At 40.3% G+C, this 10,650-nt stretch overlaps 1 pseudogene; it reads right to left on the bottom strand.

The window, feature by feature from the left end:
- Positions 1-532: 532 nt before the first annotated feature.
- On the bottom strand, positions 533-923 carry LOC120858124 (annotated as a pseudogene).
- Positions 924-10,650: the final 9,727 nt, after the last annotated feature.

Genomic DNA, 10,650 nt, shown 5'->3' with positions numbered 1-10,650 from the left:
GTGATTTCTGGACACATCAGGAGGGGCTTGGAGGATTTATGGGGGTAAGAATCTCCATCACCAAAAGGAGGCTAGAACATCTAATTTTTTCTACAGTTATGACAAAGTACTGGATTAGTGATATTTGATTCTGCAGCAACCAACATTGCTATTTTTCTTTCTGATCAAAATATTCTAATAGCCTGGCAGACTAATTTCAAGGATTACCACCTAGGTAGTTTGAAGAGAAGCAGGTTTGAGCAATCCTGACATCGACTACAAACCAGGGCAGACCCAATATTTTCTCTCTGATGGTGCCACCCGCTTATCACTCAGTCATTCAGGAAGCACATCTGGAACAGGTGACAGATCCTCTGGGTAAAGTGAGGCAACTGCAGGTAATCCTGAAAATAAGAAAAAACCCACCACAGTCCTGATTTGGTTTAAAGCAATCATGTAATCCGATTAGACTCAAGTCTTCCCCAAACACCTTTTCCATGACAAGCAAAGTTACTGATAGCGTATGTGGCTTCCGCCACAGTGATGCATTAGGTTAGAAGCTGTGTGCTGAGTACCACGGGGGCCTCCGAAATGCATCTTCACCCTCTTCCTCTTGTCTTTGCTCAGGTTCTGCCTTTGATGCCAACTGTGATTTCAGGCCTAAGAATGAAAGGACTGTATTGTTCTCCTTAGATTCAAAAGAACTGTCATAATCTCTGCAGTGTTGGTCATCATTAAACATCTGAGGTGGCAGAGGGTTGCTCTGAGTAGTTTCTTCTCCAGGGGGATGTTCTTATACATCCACTGCCTCTGCGCTTCTGACATTGGGATGTCCACCTCCTCAGCCTCTATCTTGCGGCTTCTAGAAATCTAACCATATTCTGCTGTTTCTTCTTTATCGCCACAAAGCCCGAGGAGGAGGAGATGAACACACGGGAGACCATCCTCTCGCTGGGTAGGGACCGACCTTCTCTCTGCCCTCGCGGGCTCCGGGCTGGCGGGGACGTGAAGGCAGAACTCGGCGGCCGCCACCGCTGCCCTGCAGAGCGCTTGGGTCTCGGGAGATGGCAGGGCTCTGGAGCCCTCCCTCCTGCTCTCCCAAAGCCACAGTTTTTGAGGGTCAACCTCAGGACGGGCATGAAGGATCCACTCTACAGTGGAAGAACCTGTAGTAAATGATACTCCATGGACGTGGTAAATAGGAAATCAGCATGATTTTCTGCTGCTTCTCTGCAATAGAATTGCCTCTCACATTTTTCTGTATATGCCAACTACTTAGTCCTTTTAAGAATCTCTTCAATGAGGGATTTTAAGTCCTTTTTAAAAAGGCATATTTTCTCTGCCTGCATATGTATTGTTTCTTACCTTTTTAAAAAAAAAAAATCTAATTTTTCTTTTACTGCTTGTTTTATTTCCTACAATGATCTAGATTCCTATCCAGATTCCTTCCTGATTGCTGTTAATTTAAGTTGGTATTATAAACCTAAACTTTTGGTTTCTGGGTTAGATTTTTTCTGGAAGAATATTTGGGTGGTTGATGTATTTTCTGAGTCCTTCCATACCTGGCGTTGTATTTTAATTGACTTCACACATTAATGAAAACTTTGCCAAATACTGGATTCTGGCACCATTACCCTTTAATTTATAATGGTAAAGATACTCTTACATAGTGTTCTATGATTGAGTGTCATTGAAAGAAATCTGTATGCAACTTGATTTTACTCCATTTTGAGCCATCTGACTCAATTATACCAAGTGTGATTTTGTTAATCAGATTTTCTTAGAACATGAAGCACATTGTGAATTTTCAGACTCAGGTCTTTCTTCCTTTTATAACTTTTTATTTTTATGATGCAAAATTTATATAGAGTGAAATGCAAAAATCTGTTGCTAAACATTTGGATTATCAGTTTGGGCTATTATGAACTAAACTATGAACATTCTTATGCAAGTTGTCTATGGACATACGGTTTTATTTCTCTGAGAAAATATATGGGCAGTAAAGTTGGTGAATTTTTTAATGCTGTAAAAAACTGTCAAACTATTTTCTGAAATAGTTGTACCATTTTACACCCCTGTCAGAAATGTATGAAGATTCTAGTTGTCTCACATCCTTTATTTGGTATTGTCATTATTATTTTTATCCATTATGATATGTGGTATGTACAATTTGATTTTATTTTGCATTTCCCTAATGTATGATGGTATTGCACAAAATTCTCTTTCTTATTGCCATCTGTGTATCTCATTTGTGAGTTGTCTAAGTCTTTTGCTCAATTTTATTGTAACAGAAGCAGAAGTTATTAAGAAGTGGTGGCAAGAATACGCAGAAGAACTGTACAAAAAAGATCTTCACAACCCAGATAATCATGATGGTGTGATCATTCACCTAGAGCCAGACATCCTGGAATGTGAAGTCAAGTGGGCCTCAGAAAGCATCACTATGAGCAAAGCTAGTGGAGGTGATGGAATTCCAGTGGAGCTATTTCAAATCCTGAAAGATGATGCTGTGAAAGTGCTGCACTCAATATGCCAGCAAATTTGGAATACTCAGCAGTGGCCACAGGACTGGAAAAGATCAATTTTCATTCCAATCCCAGAGAAAGGCAATGCCAAAGAATGCTCAAACTACCACACAATTGCACTCATCTCACATGCTAGTAAAGTAATGCTCAAAATTCTGCAAGCCAGGCTTCAGCAGTATGTGAACCGTGAACTCCCTGATGTTCAAGCTGGTTTTAGAAAAGGCAGAGGAACCAGAGATCAAATTGCCAACATCTTCTGGATCATGGAAAAAGCAAGAGCATTCCAGAAAAACATCTATTTCTGCCTTCTTGACTATGCCAAAGCCTTTGACTGTGTGGATCACAATAAACTGTGGAAAATTCTGAGAGAGATGGGAATACCAGACCACCTGACCTGCCTCTTGAGAAACCTATATGCAGATCAGGAAGCAACAGTTAGAACTGGACATGGAACAACAGACTGGATCCAAATAGGAAAAGGAGTACGTCAAGGCTGTATATTGTCATTCTGCTTATTTAACTTATATGCAGAGTACATCATGAGAAACACTGGGCTGAAAGAAGCACAAGCTGGAATCAAGATTGGTGGGAGAAATATCAATAACCTCAGATATGCAGATGACACCACCCTTATGGCAGAAAGTGAAGAGGAACTAAAAAGCCTCTTGATGAAAATGAAAGAAGAGAGTAGAAAAGTTGGCTTAAAGCTCAACATTCAGAAAATGAAGATCATGGCATCTGGTCCCATCACTTCATGGGAAATAGATGGGGAAACAGTGGAAACAGTGTCAGACTTTATTTTTTGGGGCTCCAAAATCACTGCAGACGGTGATTGCAGCCATGAAATTAAAAGATGCTTCCTCCTTGGAAGGAAAGTTGTGACCAACCTAGACAGCATATTAAAAAGCAGAGATATTACTTTGCCAACAAAGGTCTGTCTAGTCAAGGCTATTGTTTTTCCTGTGGTCGTGTATGGATGTGAGAGTTGGACTGTGAAGAAGGCTGAGCACCAAAGAATTGATGCTTTTCAACTGTGGTGTTGGAGAAGACTCTTGAGAGTCCCTTGGACTGCAAGGAGATCCAACCAGTCCATCCTAAAGGAGACCAGTCCTGGGTGTTCATTGGAAGGACTGATGCTGGGGCTGAAACTCCAATACTTTGGCCACCTGATGTGAAGAGTTGACTCATTGGAAAAGACCCTGATGCTGGGAGGCATTGGGGGCAGGAGGAGAAGGGGACGACAGAGGATGAGATAGCTGGATAGCATCACTGGCTCGATGCACATGGGTTTGGCTGAACTCTGGGAGTTGGTGATGGACAGGGAGGCCTGGCGTGCTGCGATTCATGGAGTCGCAAAGAGTCGGACACGACTTAAGCAACTGAACTGAACTGATTGTATCATATGTTTTTATTTTGAATTGTAGGAATTTCTTATATATTCTGTATACACAAACTTTGTTATATATTAGTTATTGTTGTTCAGTCACTATATTGCGTCTGACTCTTTGTGACCCTGTGGACTGAAGCACGCTGACCTCTTCTGTCCTCCACTGTCTTCTGGAGTTTGCTCAAATTCATGTCCATTGAATCGGTGATGCTATCTAACCACCTCATCCTCTGAGAATATCTCCCAGTCTATGGCTTGCCTATTCATTTACTTAATGATGTCTTTAATGAACAATGGTTCTACATTTTGATAAGTTCTAATTTTTCAATTTTTTCTTTTCTGGTTATTGCTTTGTAAAAAAAATTATATACTTATTTCAACTATTCTTGTGAGAATATTCTTCTGTGTTTCCTTTTAGAAGCCTTATAATTTTAACTTATAAATTGGGGCTCATAATCTATTCTGAATTAATTTTTTGTATGGTATGGCACACAAAGATCAAGATTCTTTATATGAATATCCAATTATTTATTCACATGTTTTTGAAGAGACTTTCCTTCCCCCTACTAAAGTCATTTTTTGCCTTTGTCAGAAGTCTTTTGGACATATAGGAGTGAGTCTATTCTGTACTCAGTCTGTCCCAAAACACTTTCTCTCTATCTTTACTCCAATACAATATTATCTTAAATACTCTTGCTTTATAGGAAGTCTTGTAATCAGATAGAGTTAATCCTCAATTTGGTTCTTTTTCAACAGTTTTGGTTTTTTTTAGGGGCTTAGATTTTTCATATATGAATATTAGAAATAGTTTGTCAATTTCACAGAGAAGTAGGTCTTTCTTATATGGGCAAAGGTTTCTGCTATTATTACTTTATTTTGTCTCTTTCTTTCTGGAATTCTGGAATTCCAATGAACCAAAGGTTTAAACACTGGGCTCTCTCTCTCTCACTTATTTTCTCTCATAATTTAAATTTTTTAAGGCTTTCATGGGAGTTCTGAGTCTATTTCTCATTTTTGTCTAACAGTGACTTGATTTTCTGTTCTTAACTGCCTTTCTGTGGCTTTACTTTAGTGACTCTGCTTTCATTTTCAGTGAGTTTTTAGCCTTAGATTTGTCCCTCTCACTACAGTATCAGTTCAGTGGTCCCTTGAATCTTACTATACATGGGTTAGACATTTTCTAAAGGCTTATTTGATGGACTCACCAGGTAAAGCATCTGCCTGCAATGCAGGAGACACAAGAGACACAGGTTCAATTCCTGGGCTGGGAAGATCTCCTGGAGAGGGCATGGCAACCCACTCCAGTATTCTTGCCTGGAGAATCTCATGGACAGAGGAGCCTGGTGGGCTATAGTCCATATGGTCACAAAGATTTGGATGTGACTGAGCTCCTAGGCATGCAAAGGCTTATTCAATTCCAGTAGTAAGTTAGTAAGTCAATATACAAGTAGCCAACTACTTCCTTAAGAGAAGGAAGATGTCTTTACTGTTTGGTTTTCTTTTTTCACCTGGTACATGGTATGCTCAAAAAATACCTGCTGAGTCAACGGCTGTGCCATTATTCTAAGTGCTTCCCTTCACTTATATACTCTTACCATTTTCAGATCTCATGATATTTTCAGTTTTCTTTTACTCCCAGAAGGTTGCCTGTGCTTGCCAATCTTTGTAGGAGTTGAGTGGGTACTACTGGAAATTGGTGTGCTTCCTGTTCTCCCCAAATGTTTCACAGAGTTCCTTCAAATCTACACAGAAGGAAGTAGGCAAGAAATAAGCCACCAAATCAACAAAAACACCACAGACCATTCAGGTATGACCCAATCAAATCCCTTATGATTATATGGTGGAAGTGAGAAATAGATTCAAAGGATTAGATCTGATAGACTGCCTGATGAACTATGGATGGAGGTTCCTGACATTGTAGAGGAGACAGGGATCAAGAGCATCTCCAAGAAAAAGAAATGCAAAAAAACAAAAATGGCTGCCTGAGGAGGCCTTACAAATAGCTGTGAAAAAAAAGAAGTGAAAAGCAAAGGAGTAAAGGAGAGATATACACATTTGAATGCAGAGTTTCAAAGAATAGCAAGGAGAGACAAGAAAGCCTCCCTAGTAATCAGGGCAAGGAAATAGAGGAAAACAACAGAATGGGAAAGACTAGAGATCTCTTCAAGAAAATTAGAGATACCAAGGGAACATATCATGCAAAGATGGGCTCAATAAAGGACAGAAATTGTATGGACTTAACAGAAGCAGAAGATATTAAGAAGAGGTGGCAAGAATAGACAGAAGAACTGTACAGAAAAGATCTTCATGACCCAGATAATCACAGTGGTGTGATTGTGATTATCACTCACCTAGAGCCAGACGTCCTGGAATGAGAAGTCAAGTGGGCCTTAGGAAGCATCACTATGAACATAGCTCATGGAGGTGATGGAATTCCAGTTGAGCTGTTTCAAACCCTAAAAGATGATGCTGTGAAAGTGCTGCACTCAATATGCCAGCAAATTTGGAAAACTCAACAGTGGCCACAGGGCTGGAAAAGGTCAGTTTTCATTCCAATCCCAAAGAAAGACAATGCCAAAGAATGCTCAAACTACCACACAATGGCACTCATCTCACACGCTAATAAAGTAATGCTCAAAATTCTCCAAGCCAGGCTTCATCAGTATGTGAACTGTGAACTTCCAGACGTTCAAGCTGGTTTTAGAAAAGGCAGAGGAACCAGAGATCAAATTGCCAACATCTGTTGCATCATCAAAAAAGCAAGAGAGTTCCAGAAAAACATCTATTTCTGCTTTATTGACTATGCCAAAGCCTTTAACTGTGTGTATCACAACAAACTGTGGAAAATTCTGAAAGAGATGGGAATACCAGACCACCTGACCTGCCTCTTCAGACATCTGTATGCAGGTCAGGAAGCAACAGTTAGAACTAGACATGGAACAACAGACTGGTTCCAAATCGGGAAAGGAGTACATCAAGGCTGTATATTGTCACTCTGCTTATTTAACTTATATGCAGAGTACATCATGAGAAACACTGGGCTGGATGAAGCACAAGCTGGAATAAAGATTGTTTGGAGAAATATCAATAACCTCAGATATGCAGATGACACCACCCTTATGGCAGAAAGTGAAGAGGAACTAAAAAGCCTCTTGATGAAAATGAAAGAAGAGAGTAGAAAAGTTGGCTTAAAGCTCAACATTCAGAAAATGAAGATCATGGCATCTGGTCCCATCACTTCATGGGAAATTGATGGGGAAACAGTGGAAACAGTGTCAGACTTTATTTTTTGGGGCTCCAAAATCACTGCAGATGGTGACTGCAGCTATGAAATTAAAAGATGCTTACTCCTTGGAAGAAAAGTTATGACCAACCTAGACAGCATATTCAAAAGCAGAGACATTACTTTGCCAACAAAGATCCATCTAATCAAGGCTATGGTTTTTCCAGTAGTCACATATGGATGTGAGATTTGGACTATAAAGAAAGCTGAACGCCGAAGAATTGATGCTTTTGAACTGTGGTGTTGGCGAAGACTCTTGAGAGTCCCTTGAACTGAAAGGAGATCCAACCAGTCCATCCTAAAGATCATTCCTGGGTGTTCGTTGGAGGGACTGATGTTGAAGCTGAAGCTGCAATACTTTGGCCACCTGATGCGAAGAGCTGATGCTTTCGCAAAGACCCTGATGCTGGGAGGGATTGAAGGCAGGAGGAGAAGGGGACAACAGAGGATGAGATGCTTGGATGGATCAGCTACTCAACGGACATGAGTTTAGTAAACTCTGGTGATGGACAGAAAGGCCTGGCATGCTGCAGTCCCTGGGGTCACAAAGAGTCAGACATGCTGAGCGACTGAACTAAACTGATCAATATGAGAAAGTCTAAGAGGGAAATGGTGCTGGGGGACATCGTGGCACAGGGCTATGTCTCTGTGCGATATTCCAAATTAGTTGTTTCCCATGTTCCTCGTGTCTACTTGCATGCCTGCTTTGGTTCTACCTGTGTTAGAAGCAAACCATGGAGCCTTTCAGTGTTGACTGTGGATCTAAACCAACAGACAGAAAAATCTACCCATGGTTATGTGTTTTTTGCCCTTGTGTCTGGCTGTTTTCTCTAGTTTATAAGGGTTATTGAAGTATCCTCTTGTTACCCAATATATATTTTAAAATATTTATTTATTTTTCTCTATCTACTCACTTGGCTGCACTGGGTCTTAGTTGCAGTACACGGGATCCTCATTGCTGTGTTTGGCCTTCTCTGTAGTTGCGGTGCTTAGGCTTAGTCACCCCACGGCATGTGGGAACCTAGTTCCCCAGCCAAGGATCGAACATGTATCTCTTGCATTGGAAGGCAGATTCTTGACCACCGGACCAACAGGAAAGTCTTCATATTACCCAATGCTTTGATTGACATGGAAGCTTTCCATCCTTTTTTTAATTTCTGGAATGGAGTGATGGAGATCTCTTCTAGCATCTGGTGCTCAGGCAGTATTTCCATTTGAATATTCCATGGGTCACTTCAGTGGGATTCTGGAAGGAGAGCTAGACTCATGTGTTTATATAATCTTTCCCAGAAGTCATATAGACTTTAAATGCCGTAGTCTAGCACAGCAGCTTATTTTATGGCTTGAAGTAAGAATGCAATTCTGCACTTTCTTTGGGAGAACAGGTATGCCAGAATGACTGGGAGAAGGGTTTTCTTCTGCCCCAGACCTAAAAATACCATTCACCTAATGACAGGGGCCATGTTTTTAACCAAGTATTGTCCTGAATTCACAGCGTAAATGTCCCTATTAATTTTTTTCTTCCAGAAAATATTATTTTACTTCTGAAAACACAGAAATAGATGAATCAGTGACCTTTGCCACAGAAATGTGCATTTAGTGACACTTTTCTGATGTACTTGGACTAGAAATAACATCCTTTGCTGAGTTGCTTTAGTCAAGAATGATTGAATGTCAGAACACTTGAGTTCTAGCGGTTTTTCTGACTTTTTAGTTCTCTTACTGCATCTGTGCCTGAGGCAGAAGGAACAGAAGCAACAAAATATTATAAAATGACTATGTTTTACACAGAAAGAAAATATCCCTGTACTGATTCATCCTAGAGAACAATAGATTGGTCACTGTGTAAATGTTTCTTACTGAAAAAGATCTTGTTTTTATACTGCTAGACAACTTCTCTGCCCATCATGGGGGTTCCTGAGAGCAGATTAACTTTATTATCCATTTTCAACACAACAAATGTAAACAATTAGAACTTAAGCTTGCAATTTAGTCACCTGACAGCTCAAAATGATTGCATATTGCACCCAGACGAATACATCTATTTTATGTGGCAAATGAACGGTCTTACCATGATTCATTTACCTGCTGTTTTGTGCGAACATTCTTTTGTAAAATGTTTGGGAGACACAAGCTGTTCGACCAGTACTGAGGAGAAATTGCTGTTTTATCACAATATTCAGCAGCAGTGTTTCTGATTCATATATATATAATTTCATGAAGGTAAAAGAAAGATCAGTCAATAAATATTTATTGAACCTCTTCCTTTATGGTTACTGCCTTGCTGGATTCAGTGGAAGGTAAAGAAATGTATAAAATACAGGACTTACAGGAAAGTTAGAGAGGAAATCCTACAGTCTGTGTAGCTTTATCTGTTCTAACACATGTTAAAAAGTTAAGTTCAAGTCTAGGTTAGAAATCTCTTTATCTAGGCCTTTTAAAAAAAGTTTGTAGTTTTTCTCTCCGGCCAGGCTATTTTTTGAAAATGAGGAGAACTGGACATGTGTGTTTAACAAGTAAATGGAACTAATTTCATTCACGGGCTAGACTTTCTTGTTTGACTAGTGAATTGAACAAGCCAGGCATGGGAGTAGATAAGCCATTCCTGCACTGAAGTGCATTCTATTTTAGTGAGTGAAACAACAAGTGTACCAATAATTTCAGCGTGATAAGTGGTTTAGTAGAGGTCTGTAGGCATTTTTCTATGGGTATATCGCTTTACTTAGATTATCAGCAAGAGTTCCTGAGAAGGAAGGGTAGTTTTTCTGTTTCTTGTAAATTGAGAAGGCTGTGATCAGGATTCCAACATTTACCACCCATTCATGGATTTCATGGGCTCCCCAGGAGGCATTAGTGATAAAGAACCCACCTGCCAATGCAAGTTAGACTTAAGAGATGTGGGTTTGATCCCTGGGTCGAGAAGATCCTCTGTTGGAGGGTGTGGCAATCCACCCCAGTATTCTTGCCTGAAGAGTCCCATAGACAGTGGAGCCTGGCAGGCAGCAGTCCATAGCGTAGCACAGAGTCGGACAGGACTGAAGCAACTTAGCACGCACACATGGATCACAGGCATTTGAACATACTCTAGTCTCTTCTATCTTAGTCTCTAAAATAGTCTCCCTGGGGTCCTCTAAGCCCTTTCAGCTATTCCCCAGCAAGCTTCTGCCCGTCACAGCCAGACCTCCTCATCTTCCCTAGGGTCTTCATTTGAGCACCATTTACTTCCACTCTCACACCATTTCATTGACTGGTTCTTGTTGAGACTGCCAAGGACCTAAAAACTTCAAAGGACAATATTCAATTCCCACCTTCCTTGAACTCTTTTTTAGTTTTTGGTATGTTTTTACCAACTTCTTCCTGATAAACCTGTTTTTCCCCTGATTCCTATGACACCCGCTGACTTTCTTAGCACCTTTGGCTACTTATTTTCCTCTGAAGATTTCACCTTCTCTTCCTAATCTTCAAATGATGAAGCT

Source organism: Oryx dammah, unplaced genomic scaffold (genome assembly GCF_014754425.2).
Source record: "Oryx dammah isolate SB20612 unplaced genomic scaffold, SCBI_Odam_1.1 HiC_scaffold_29, whole genome shotgun sequence".
Lineage (NCBI taxonomy): Eukaryota > Metazoa > Chordata > Mammalia > Artiodactyla > Bovidae > Oryx > Oryx dammah.
This window is presented reverse-complemented; position numbering and strand designations above follow the sequence as displayed.